This window comes from Mytilus galloprovincialis, chromosome 14 (genome assembly GCF_965363235.1).
Source record: "Mytilus galloprovincialis chromosome 14, xbMytGall1.hap1.1, whole genome shotgun sequence".
In the NCBI taxonomy this organism is placed as follows: domain Eukaryota; kingdom Metazoa; phylum Mollusca; class Bivalvia; order Mytilida; family Mytilidae; genus Mytilus; species Mytilus galloprovincialis.
In genome coordinates this window covers 22955541-22969960 of record NC_134851.1, presented here as the reverse complement: position 1 = coordinate 22969960, position 14420 = coordinate 22955541, and positions in this window count along the sequence as shown.

The following is a 14420-nucleotide window of genomic DNA, read 5'->3' as shown; positions in this document are numbered from 1 at the left end:
AAGTATAAAGCTAAGCTTTATTACAACTGTCACATAAACTTAACATTACCAAGATAACTAAACAAAGACCAATGAACCTTGAAAATGAGGTCAAGGTCAGATGAACCATGTCAGGCAGACAAGTACAGCTAACAATGCTTCTATACAACATATATAGTTGACCCATTACTGATAGTTTAAGAAAAATTTGTAAGGGTTCCGCGGAACCCAGTGTCTCGCCTACTTTTGCTGTTAATCGCAGACTCAAAAAATGAGGAAAAACATCAATAAAAATTTCCCTCTCGATACTGTCTTTTGATTGAAAGAAGTTTGGTAAAAAATCCAGGATAGTTTATGAATCTAATAAATGTTGTATAAACTTTAACTGCAGACTGTATGTAATGTTAACTGGAAGAAAAACTAAGTCCATTGATAAGTAAAATACGGAAAAAGTGAATTTTTTTTTTACAAAATTTACTTCTGAATAATATCTTATGATCAGAAACAAGCTTCTGTCTAAGTTTGGTAGAAATCCAGGATAGTTTAAGAACATTATAAAAATTTTAAAAACTTAAACCACAGAGTGAATGTTTTGTTTCTGGCAAAAAAACTAAATCCATTTATAAGTAAAATACGGAAAAGTGGAAATTTATTTTTACAAAATTTTCTTCTTGATACTATCTTATGATTATAAACAAGCTTCTGTCCAAGTTTGGTACAAATCAAGGATAGTTTATGAAAGTTATTAAAATTTTAAAAACTTTAACCACAGAGTGAATGTAATGTTTCCTCGCAGAAAAACTAAGTCCATTTATAAGTAAAATACGGAAAAGTGGAAATTTATTTTTACAAAATTTTCTTCTTGATACTATCTTATGATTATAAACAAGCTTCTGTCCAAGTTTGGTACAAATCAAGGATAGTTTATGAAAGTTATTAAAATTTTAAAAACTTTAACCACAGAGTGAATGTAATGTTTCCTTGCAGAAAAACAAAGTCCATTTATAAGTAAAATACGGAAAAAATGGAATTTTATTTTTACAAAATTTACTTCTAGATACTTTCTTATGATCATAAACAAGCTTCTGTCCAAGTTTGGTAGAAATTCAGTATAGTTTAAGAAAGTTATTAAAATTTCAAAAACTTTAACCACAGAGTGAATATTTGTGGACGCCGCCGACGACGACGACGCCGACGCCGACGCCGACGGAATGTAGGATCGCTTAGTCTCGCTTTTTCGACTAAAGTCGAAGGCTCGACAAAAATAGACCAAAACACAAAAACTTAACACTGTGCAATGAACCGTGAAAATGAGGTCACGGTCAAATAAAACCTGCGCGACTGACATAAGGATCATAAAATATTTCCATACACCAAATATAGTTGACCTATGGCATATAGTATTAGATAAAAAGACCAAAACTCAAAAACTTAACTTTGACCACTGAACCATGAAAATGAGGTCAAGGTCACATGACATCTGCCCGCTAGACATGTATAGCTTACAATCATTCCATACAACAAATATAGTAGACCTATTGCATATAGTATGAGAAAAACAGACCAAAACACAAAAATTTAACTATAACCACTGAACCATGAAAATGAGGTCAAGGTCAGATGACACCTGCCAGTTGGACATGTACACCTTACAGTCCTTCCATAGACTGAATATGCTAGTCCTATTGCTTATAGTATCTGAGATATGGACTTGACCACTAAAACTTAACCTTGTTCACTGATCCATGAAATGAGGTCGAGGTCAAGTAAAAACTGTCTGACAGACATGAGGACCTTGCAAGGTACGCACATATCAAATATAGTTATCCTATTACTTATAATAAGAGAGAATTCAACATTACAAAAAATTTGAACTTTTTTTTCAAGTAGTCACTGAACCATGAAAATGAGGTCAAGGTTATTGGACATGTGACTGACGGAAACTTCGTAACATGAAGCATCTAAATACAAAGTATGAAGCATCCAGGTCTTCCACCTTCTAAAATATAAAGCTTTTAAGAAGTGAGCTAACACCGCCGCCGCCGTAGCCGCCGGATCACTATCCCTATGTCGAGCTTTCTGCAACAAAAGTTGCAGGCTCGACAATTAATCCAAGGTTTTGACAAGTCAATCAAATTCAAAAAGGATCATCAAATAGATAACATGGTGATACATAGGTGATGCTAAACAGAATTACAGTCATTTAGCTTTACCCCAGTGATACTTTCACCTGTAATGGTTTACTTTTTACAAATTGTGATTTGGATGGAGAGTTGTCTCATTGGCACTCATACCACATCTTCTTTAACATATCTATAGACTGGAAAGCAGGTCAAATCGTATACCCTCCACAACAGACTGGGGTATAAATAACAAACAACTTAATATATTAAGTAAAATGTTTCTATAGTTTTTAAACTTATGTATTATACAGTTTATAACAGATCTATCTAGTAGCACCTTATGTTCTTTGATACTAAATAACAATAAAAGTTGGTATATATTTACATTTAAACAAAATCAAAAATCTTTATCACATTTCTAAAGCAATGAACAAATCAATTGTTTCTGTAAAACCTTTCATGAAGATGGTCAGACCGTTTTCTTCCATTGTCTTCTTCTTTAGACTTAAAACAACCTAACAGTTTTTTTAAAAGCACTAGTAAAACTTGGAATTTAATATAAAATTATCAAATACATGAAATTTAAAATGTAAATTAGTTTGCATAAAAAAACCATAAACCAACTATTTTTATTGTTTTCAAAATTCCAATAGGGAACATACTTTTTATAATTGTATAAATAAACCAAATTTTTCAAGACGTTTCAGCCATTGGCCTTCTTCAGTTCTTTATTTTTCTCTCAACTACATGGCTGACATTTCTTTTTCAATGATTGAAAAGATGTTATCGATGATGTTATCTTTTCAATGATTGAAAAAGAAATGTCAGCCATGTAGTTGAGAGAAAAATAAAGAACTGAAGAAGGCCAATTGCCGAAACGTCTTGAAAAATTTAGTTCATTTATATATTTTTTATTGTTAAGTTATTTTCCTTACTTTCAGGAGTAGGAGTTTGAGAATATTATTTTTCAGGAAACAATTGGATCCTCTTTTAAAGTGGTACCTAACACTACAGGGAGATAACTCTGTAAAATCAGCTTAAACGTTTTAATTACGTTGTGTTTTGAGGGAATAGTAAGCTTCCCAATGATCAAAATAAGTGTTTGTCAAACTGCTATATAACCAGTGTTATTTTTCTGATAAAACGGTTAGTTCAAAATTTTTGAAATTTTTATATTTTTGTCAAAATTTTCTGAAAATTGAGCCAAATTGATTTAAGTGAAGGTGTTGGGTACCACCTTAATGAATAGAACAAAAATATTACCAAAAAACTGTAAAAAATAAATTGTTGTGGTCTGCATGAAATAATTTCAATTTAGGAATCTGACAAAACAAATCACATATAAACCGACATCTATGTCTTCATATCTATATATGTAAAGCACTTTCATCAACGTATGTAAAATTATGTACATTAACAAACAGAAATATCCATAACAAAAACAAAGTAATCACATACTTCAGTTATATCACATTTGTCTCTTTCTAGGTCAAAACAAAACACGGAAAATTCAAATAAAACAACCTTCACGTCATTAATGTTTTACATTGCAGTTGTGTCGATTTCCAAAACCCAACTTTAGGAATGGCTTTACCTCCAAAACTCTTAGATTGCCCACCCTCTAAATGGACACTGAATATCTTTTTCTTTTATCATAAAAATTGATCATACATTGAAATTGAAGACAAATCTTTCATACTCATTCATTTGAATAAATCTAATGTTTAATATTGGTGGACAGGTGGGAGCTTTCCAAAAATAGCAGGGAGATGGAAAAATGTAGAATCGACCTCAGTAGCCCAGCAATTATAAATGGATTCAGTATTATCGGTGGATAACTTGATTGCACATATTTATTTGATAAAAAGGTTAACCATATATATTCCACTATTCAACAAAGACTGGTAATTTTCTAAAATTTGTTGACAATTGGTTGCAAGCATGTGCACAAAATCAAGTACTTTCAAAATACATCATCTTTTAATATTTATTAAAGAAAATTGGTACCCAAGAAAATAATGGACTACACTTGTTACAAAATCATATTAATAAAATAAATGATTCATAAAAACACAGAAAACTGCATGACCACAACCTCCCTGAATTCTTACTTCAGTTTGAATATAAAACATCTTAAAGATTTTCTCAACATAAAATCATTATTTCAAAACAAGTATTGCCCTATATATGATTCTAACAAATACTAAATTCATGCATTATACTAACTACTTCATAATACCGTAATATATAAGGTCGAGAAAAAAAAGATCGATGTTTCCGGTAACCCGACCGACCCTGTTTTTTAGCCCCGACCCTAACTTTTTTATTGGATCTTCAAAAAATAAAAAAAAAATTGTATCAACCGACCCTGTTTTTGACACAGGCTTCTGATAGATGACATAATATTTTTTCTCTCTTGCTTCTACTTGCATAGAAAGCTAGTAAAACATTTTATTAATGAATGTCAAAAGGTATTCCAAATAGGTTAAAATCCAAGAAATTTGCACAGCAGGTGCTTCAAAAACATTGGAAATGGCACACTTCCGGTTTTTGAAACTAATTACAGATCCAGACTTGGAAAAACCATGATAATTTTCCGGATTTCATTTACGATGTCAAAAAAAAAAAAAAGAATTCCGACCTACCGACCCTATTTTTCAAAATGATGTTACCGGAAACACATATCTTTTTTTTTTAGGCCTAAATCACAGTGTCAAAGCAATGAATGAAAAATCATCATCTATAACAAGAATATGTCTTTCTGGTATACATGTACCATGCCCCCTTTTTTACACTGTCATTTTCATGTTGTGTCAAAGCAAAAATTTGGCACATATTTATAAATCATGCATCAAGTTTCAAGATCATGATTCAAAACTTCTTAGTCTTGTATGGATAGATATGCAGACAAATAAACAAATAAACATCCTTTTTTATAAAGGGAAATAACTTCAATATGACAGTATTTGTCAAAATTTAATGTCTTTAATATGAGAAATATCAAACAAACAAAAAAAAAATAAAAAAAAAAAAATGCCATACTGTAGAATGTTTTTACATGCAAGTTGATGCTTTTTCATTTTCAGTCATTTAATATTTAGGACCAGTAAGAACTTATTCTGCCTGCAACCATTTAATGTTTAAAAATCCAAAAATAAAAATGTGTACATTTCAATTCTATGCAGAATCTTCAAACATATATATGCATCTTTAAACTTTAAATGATACATTTTCTACCCCCCTAAAAAAAACTCACAACAAACAAATTACACTTTCAAATCATTGTAAATAATATTTGAATTGATATCTACCAGATATACTCCATATGAGGTGCCCTGTTAACACAAAAAAAAAAAATATTGCACATAAGAAATTTTACATCAATAACAATATTAAAATGTTTTACTTTTAGTTACAATAGTACACAAATCCTGTACAGTTCCAAGTTTCATAACTCAAAGGATTTCTTTCGTTTCCATGGTGACTTCTTTGGTGTTCTTGGCCTCTTCTTGAAATCGGGAGACCCATACTCCGATTCTTTTTTCTCATTAGGCGACGTCACCAACAAATTTTCCAACTGATTGCTTTCTTCCAGCGTCAGCACTTGGAATCCTGTATGTAAAATCAAAGCTGCTTGTATTGACAACACCCTCTCGTGATTCTTGGCTCCATCAAACTCATCCCAATAGACAGTGTGTTCCCAGATATGCTTTATAAAACACACCCTGCTTTTGTATAATTTTCCTGTAAGAAAAGCAACAAAATACACCTACATTTTTTGTGGATTAACACAGCTTCATTTTCGTACATATATATGGATTCATTTTCTACAGTTCATGTAAAACAGTCAATAAACTAATGATCTGAATAATGTAAAGACTGACCATTTAATCAACAAAGAAATATATGTAATAAATGTGCTTTGATGTGCCTGATTAATTCCCCTTAATTTGGACAGATTAATTATCTGGTATTTAAATGTTTATTTTAATTTAAATTAGATTTAAATATAGTAGGATAAAAGTAAAGAATGTTAATTGGCAATAATACCACATCTTCTTTTTTATAATTTAACTGTTTTAGTATTTAACTTTTGATGTTTTTATGTTTTAAGAATATTCATTTATTCAACTTTTCTTTGTACCTTTTCTGTTAAAGTTAGCCAGATTAATGACAAGTTTATGATTTTCATTTGATATTGAGTCGGAGTCAGCCTTGCACAGGCCTCCAAATACTCACCGGACTGTATCAGTCCACTTGAGTCTAGAGTAAGCCACCACTTAGGTGCAGTTCGCCCGAGTTAGTCACCCGTTCTTGTTGCAATTTGACTACATTGTTTTGTACTTTAAAATAAAACGCGAAGCAAATTTACTTAACCTACAAGACCAACTCTGGGAACACTTTATTGTCATTTCACATTTGAAACTACTCTATTTTTGAACTCCATTTAAGAAAGTTTTCTGACTCTTGTTTATCCAACTTTTTTGTTTAAATTCATGCAATTATTGTACATTTGTGAATAAAATATAGTTTCATTTGATTTATTGTCTGTTGTTCAGCCATAATCTGATATCAGGTATCTCGATGGTCGAATAGGGGTGAAATACTGGCCGCTACACGTCCCGGGAGGTGTCGTCACCGACCCCCTCTGTTACATATAAAATAAAAATTTGGGGTCACCGTTCATTTGAGCTCACAATCTGCCTCCGAAAGAAGCATACATTTTTGTTAATGTCCTTTTTGGTTGTTGAACTAATAGGAGGAATATTGTTAATGTCAAAATAAAAAAAGAACTAAATTACAGAAATCACTTAAATTTTACAATTATTTACTTTAAGTACAGCTTCGTTGAAAACAATAATAAAAAATACAGGTCACCAATGAGTTAAAAATTGATATTTCAATTTAAACGTAAAAAAAAATTACATTTTTGCACCAAAGGGAGATAATTTGAAGCTTAATGATAAAACATTTTAAAGTCATCTGTGAGCAACCCAAATCGATTTGTCTGTGTGATTTTTGAACCATATTATAAAGTAATAACTAATAGTGTAATAAATGAAATTTGTATTGAAAAAACAAATGTTTACTTTTTAGCTGAATTTTATGTACCCGCGAGCCTCCTTAAGGTTCATGTGGACCCTATGGCTAAAATGGCCGTATTTTCACCTCAAAATTTACTCTGAGTACAGACAAACCTGCGCATCTGTAAATTTTTTCAAGCATAGCATGCCCTAGATAAATGAATTTTAAATATGTTTTATGTTAAAGAAAAATAAAAACTTACCAGGATTTTGCCGTGCACTTTTTTTCATTCCTCCAGAAGATGCCAAAATAAACCAAGTTGGGAAACAGGTTTGAGAACTTCCCCACAGTAAAGTGAGCATTTTTGATTAACATGGACATTAGATGGACAATAGATACCTGACAATAATTGGTTATTTAAACTGTGTACCTGAGTGGACCATATCAAGATAAATTCAACTGTTTGTTAATTTTATCATCTTCTGCAGAGACGAAAAAAAGTGTACGGAAAAATCCAGTTCAGTTATGAATTTTCTAAATCGTATAATGCATTTGAATTCTATTTATCTAGGGCATGCTATGCCTTAAAACTTTTCCAGATGCACAGGTTTGCCTGTACTCAGAGAAAATTTTGAGGTGAAAATAGGGCCATTTTAGCCATAGGGTCCACATGAACCTTAAGGTTCATCATAACAAATGGACAAATATGGCCGTATTTTTACCTCAAAAACTACTCTGTGTACAGACTTACCTGTGCTGTTTGGAAAGTTTTAATGCCTAGCATCCACTAGATATATAAAAGTTAAATGCATTTTGTGATTAGAAAAGATAAAATCTTTGTTGGTTTTTGATGGGCATTTTTTTTCCTTTCTGCAGAAGCTGTAAAAATAAACAAACACCTGAATTACTTTGATACTGTCCACTCACTGACTCAGATAAACTCTTTAACTCACCTGCAGTTGTGAAGATAACTCTGTCCATGTCAATTAAGGACAATCAAAACAATACAAACCAGATTTTTACCTGAGGGAGCATCTCAAAAGTTGTACCACAACTTATGAATAGTGAACCGGCTATGGACGATTGGACTGTGTAATATATAAAGTTCACTTCGTTTACATGGTGATGGATTATTCCGCATGCTGTATATATGTTACTTTTATTAATTTATAATAATTACGTATACTGATTTTATGAGTGCCCCGTGTGTAAGGGTTAGGGTGCAAATAAGTACGCTATAGAAGCGAAGCTCCTGCTAGAGGAGGAAGATAAAGACTAGGTAACAAGGTAAGGTAGGTAACTTAGTTAATTTTCACACCTTTTGCATGAAGGAAAAAAAAAAATGCCATTCAAAATCCAAAAGAGATTTTATCTTTCTGAAACACAAAATGCATTTAATTTTATTATATCTAGTGGATGCCATGCATTAAAACTTGTCCAACTTCACAGGTAAGTCTGTTCTCAGAGTAATTTTTGGCATGAAAATACAGCCATATTTCTCAGTTTGTTATGATAAACCTTAAATAATAATATTTATTTTACTTGTCATTTTCCTTCAGTCAGCTTCGTCCCCATTTTCAGATGCTTTAATACTGTATAACTAAATACTAAGGTCCGATATATTGCTACTGCTAGATTAGAAATTATATGTAAAGTATAGCATACCACAAACTGCACAGTTGACACCACCGGTATAGTTTTCATTCTTCCTCAAAATTTCCAGTACCCCTCGGATGTCCAAATGCCTTTCTGTTGGTCCATTCGAGTCAAAATGTCGTCCTGAATCATGTCGCTGTCTTCTTGGTCGAGAAATATATGGATCACAAGTGTTATTGTTCACTTCAAACGAAATCATTGCTATAAATCCAACTTATTCAGAAATCTTTGAATTTGGGTAACTTGGATGTGTATTTCCCGCAAAATTAAGCACCTCATGGTCATTAATATCATAACAAACACACGTGACACGTCCAATCCAATGTTTTAAACAGACACGCCCACTTCCGATAACTTACCATTGATCACGTGAACTTAACCGCGGGAAAAGATTCGCGGGTATTTCAAAGATCACTGCACTTGTTTTTATTAAAGAGGGGGAAGACAGGGGTAAAGGAACATGTGAATGAGGGACGGGACACAGGGAAGAATTTAATTACCGGGGGGGGGGGGGGCTCTTCAGTTTATATGGAGCTTTTGTGTGATATAAAGGAAAAATTGTTTTCCCGCTACACTTTAGTTGTGGTAGGTTAGGCAGCAACCATTTGATTTTCTGTGGGGGGCTATGGTTTTTTTTTCTGTACAAACTTTTTTTTTCGCCTGTGGCGAAAAACAATCTATTTTTTTCGCGACAAGTTGAAAACAATTTTTTTCTTTCAATTTTAGCATTACATATAGTGGTAGCTGAGGGTGAAACAAACATTTTTTTTTCTCAGAATCAAAAACAAATTATTTTTTTCTCCAAAAACTGGAAACAAACTTTTTTTTCCAAAAAAAACCATAGCCCCCCCCCCCCCCCCCAGAAAATCAAATGGTTGCTGCCTTAATTACCGGACCATAGATATAAAAGCCATAGATAGATATGGCTATGATATCTATGGTTAGGCACTGCTTTCTCTTATTTCTTTTAAGTAAAACCAAAACATAGTATACTATAAGTCCTCTGATTAGTCATCGGACACTTTTCAATATTTTATTATTTATTATTTACAAAAATACATCCAAGACGGATCTAGCCACTTTAAAAGGGGGTTCCCAACCCAGGAAAAAAGGGGGGTCCAACCATATGTCCCCATTCAAATGCATTGATCTGCCAACAAAAGGGGGGTTCCAACCCCTGGAACCCCCCCCCCCCCCGCCTGGATCCGCCACTGTAATAAGTAATAAAAGCTGTAGGTCTCGTCTCGTCCAAGAAACATTGAAAAAAAAATTACTGAGATGTTGGACACGTTATATGGAAACAAAAAAAAAACCAAAAAGTAGTGAAAAATACAGAGAATTTTGTAAGTCCAGAAACAAGGTCAAGAGTCTTACCAGAAAAGCAGTCAGGTCAAGATGAAAGAGAAGGAAATTGCCAAGCAAGTTATAAATAACCCGGAAAAAATCCGGCACCATGTAAAATCAGAGACATATTGTATTATATGTCTCTTGTTAAATCAGAGAATTATATGTCTCTTGTAAAATGAGAGCCTGACACATTGTATTATTTGTCTCTGGTAAAATCAAAAACTAAAACTATACTGAATTTCCGGCAGATCTGGTCATGAGTACACAAGATAGTAATGATATACTAACAACCAATGACAAACACTTTTGAGTCTCTTTGTCAGCGTCTTCGCAAAGGAGGACAATGGAGACATTCCAAAACTTAAAGGACGAAGTATCGAGCAAGCCATGAATTATCTTGTAATCAAACAGGAGAATGTCCATGCAAAAACGCCTGAAAAACCTGAACATAACTATCACAAGAACCCGACAATATTCATCCTAGATAGTACTAAGACTCTTACATGATGTGTGTGATGCATAACCAACTCCAATAAACATTATTTTCTAATACGTCACTGAAAGAAAAAACTATACCGTAAGACTGAAAATATGGATATGTTACAGCCATTTTCAAGAAGGGCAACCGAAAACAGGCATCAAATTACACACCAGTAAGCCGCTAACATGCATACTATGCAAACTAATAGAAACATTTGTTAGAGATAAACTCATCATAGATACCAGGACTAAATTTTCTATATACGCCAGACGCGCGTTTCGTCTACAAAAGACTCATCAGTGGCGCTCGAATCCAAAAAGAGACCATATGCTCTCGCATATGAGACTAAATAAACTATTCAGTGATTACCAGTTTGGATTTCTATCAGGATGGTCGACGACATTACAGCTACTACCTGTTCTCGAAAAATGGACTAAAATTCTTGATAACGGAGGTTCCATGGGAACCGTATACCTTAATGATTTCATGAAGGCATTTGAAACTGTCCCCCATAAACGACTGATTGGGAGATTAAAGAGTTTCGGAATAGCAGAAGTGATAATATCATGGGTAACATCATTCTTAAGTGGTAGAAAACAACAAGTATGTGTCAACAGTAGCTACTGAGAATTCAAACAAGTTACAAGCGGCAGCCCCTAAGGCAGTGCTCTGGGACCAATATTGTTTGTCATTTACATAAATGATTTACCAGAAATGTTTGACTCAGACTGCTACATGTTTGCTGATGATACCAAAGTATGTCGACAAAACAAACAACAGATGATAATAATGCACTATACAAACAGATTTATCTCATCTAGAAACTTGGTCAAATACTTGGTTATAAGGATTTCACCCAGATAAATGTAAACAACAGGGAAACAACATGATAACAACCACAAATAAAACTGCGTAACACGTCACTAGAATATGTAGACAACGAAAAAGACATAGGAGTAACCATTGATATCAAACTAAACTTCGAGCAACATATGAATGAACAGATAAAAGCCAATAGTTCGAATATGCCAACGCTATATGGAGCCCATTTGAAGTTAAAGGTATAATGTACAAAGGTGAGCAACGAAACTGATACCATTATTGAAAGATTTAGAGTATGAAGAACTCTTGAGAGGTGACATGGTAGAAGCTTACAAATAAACATCTGGAATATACGACGACGCGATGCCCGACTTATTAACATACAACACTACTTCTCCAACTAGAGGACACAACAAGAAACTGGCTATTCAAAGATGCAACAAAATATTAGATTACACTTCATTACCCAACGAATTGCTCCAATATGGAACAGCTTACCCAGCAATGTTGTAAATGCACCATTTATTCAGACATTTGAGAGCCGAATGGACAAATTTGGGATAAAAAGTGAAATGAAATATAACTATAGAGCAAAAGCTAACACAGGAACCGGAACCGAACAAGTCAGTAAATTACCTGAAGATATGAGCATAGTGGAGTGATCCAGCGCTCAGTTACAGACTATGTAAGCCGGACTATGTTAGACATATATACATTCTTTTTATATTGTTTACACTAGAACATTGTGACACCCGCTACATCGCCGATTCCGTGACTGAATTAGAGTATCAAACTAAATATAAGCCTTATTTTAAGATTGGATTTTGTTTTCCCTGCCGTTCGAAATCTTTCTTTTTGAATTAACCCGTCGATCTGGAACTTATTAGATCTTATTACTTATTGGTAACATTAACTTTTTGGAAATCAAAAAGACATGGATCGGTTTTTTTTTATCAACACCATTGTCCTTTATTATTTATATCTAAAGTTGAATTATTTTATTCACCGTTTTTACCGGCGTCATGCCGGCTAACAAATTGGAAACTACCTACGCATTATAATATTTTAAGTTTGGATTTTTAGTATTCGAAATGTCATATCCTGTCGTGTTATTGTCATTCTACATGACCAACAAACAAACAGAAGATTATGATAGCCATGACTTAACATGAATTAAACATTAACTCGGGAGTGAAGTTTGAAGCAAAAAAATAGGAAACAAGACATAAATAAGACATCTGAATCAAGTGTTACTCTTCTATAGCTCTGCTGGAATAATTAGGTACTAATTTATACATCAAATAAGCTATAATATAAAAATGTTTAAGAAACTGATTTTCTAAATTCTTGGAAAAACATTTCGAAGCCCCACCCCCATCTGAAATATTTAAAAGCTGATACCCCCTTTCCGATTTTCAAGGCCCCTTAATTTCTTCTCCTTTTCAGGTTACACATTACCATATAATTTTTACAAGTACATGTAACTGTTGGCTAGAAATACCCACCCCTTTTTTTCTAAATCCAGGATTCCGCGGAAACTGCACATATAAAATATCATTATTTATTATATAACAATATAGTTTCAGATTCTATATCAACCTTAATATTATCAAACATTCAGATGTATCGGTCCTCCTTTAATTTTGTGCCCATCATCACCTCTCTTATTAAAAATAGGTCACGATCGGTTCGGGAAAATGAGCACAATATTAGAGGACATTGATTTTGGATTTCTGCTGCGTGATTAATGTTTCTATCAGAATTTCTTTTTCAAGCCATGAATTGACTGCCAAGTGTAGAAAAAACTTTCGAATAAATTAAGATTAATTATGTGAATTTCAACAAATCCTGCCATTATTGGTTAGAGGAGAAATGCCTAGTATGTCGGATAAAGAGAGATAACTCTATATTTATAATTGACACTTTTAAAAATACCAAATACGATATTTTTCATTCAATAAAATTTTATAATTTAAAAAAAAAAAACCACACATTTATAGAGATAGAAATTTTTAGTCTTCGTTTATCTAGCTTACCCATATAATAATCACTACATTTAGGTTATTAACATATGTGATAATAAATGTATTCTCATTCAGTGACTGAGTAAATTATATACCGCGAAAACGATTTGAGGTGAGAAAGCCGGTCAAGTTAAGGCTTCAGTACATTTCAAACAATGTGCAGATTTAATAAGATGGTTATAATAGGTGTAACTGGCTTTAAGAAGATAAAAAAAGAAGAAGAAAGGTTTTAAACAGGTTTGTTTGATTATAAATGTTGTTTATTGATCGTCCTGTGACAAGTATTTCATGAATATTCTAAGACTGGGAAAAATTACAATTATTCAAGAGATAGGTTCTGCAGAATGAATTGGCTGGAATTTGTAACACCAACTGGACAACGAAATGGAATTTAAGACAGGAGCAGAAGTTTAAGTCGCTGAAAGCGTTAATTATTGCAAGATTTATGAAAAGCAGTGACAAAAGCGTGGAACTCTTCATAAACAAGGTCTTGAATGTATTTCCATCTTTACACATTTTTGTTCGTGTTCTTTTCTCTTTTTTATGGGAGAGGGGGAATTAACAAACAAAGGCACACAGCTCTTCGTATTTATAGCCCCCAAAAATGTGTCTGACTATATATATTTGTTGAGAAATATATCACTCAAAGTAACAAACATGATATCAATATAAAAAATCAAAACATCATGTAAGACGTTCAAAGTTCTATTTTTTAAGTTGTTTGAATCGTGGCTTTTTTTCAAAGTCTAATACGTTGGTTCCTACAAAGTAAGAAAATGTATATACGATGGGAATTTTTTCTGAAAACAATGTTGACCTTGAGATAGGTTCTGCTCTTTGAATGGTCTGCATGATCGTTGTCTCCTTCCCGTTTCCTTTCTCAATTTTATCCTTATAAAGTAACTAATAAAGAATACGTATGTAATTAGTACATAATTCTAATGTTAGAGCACTTTTATACCA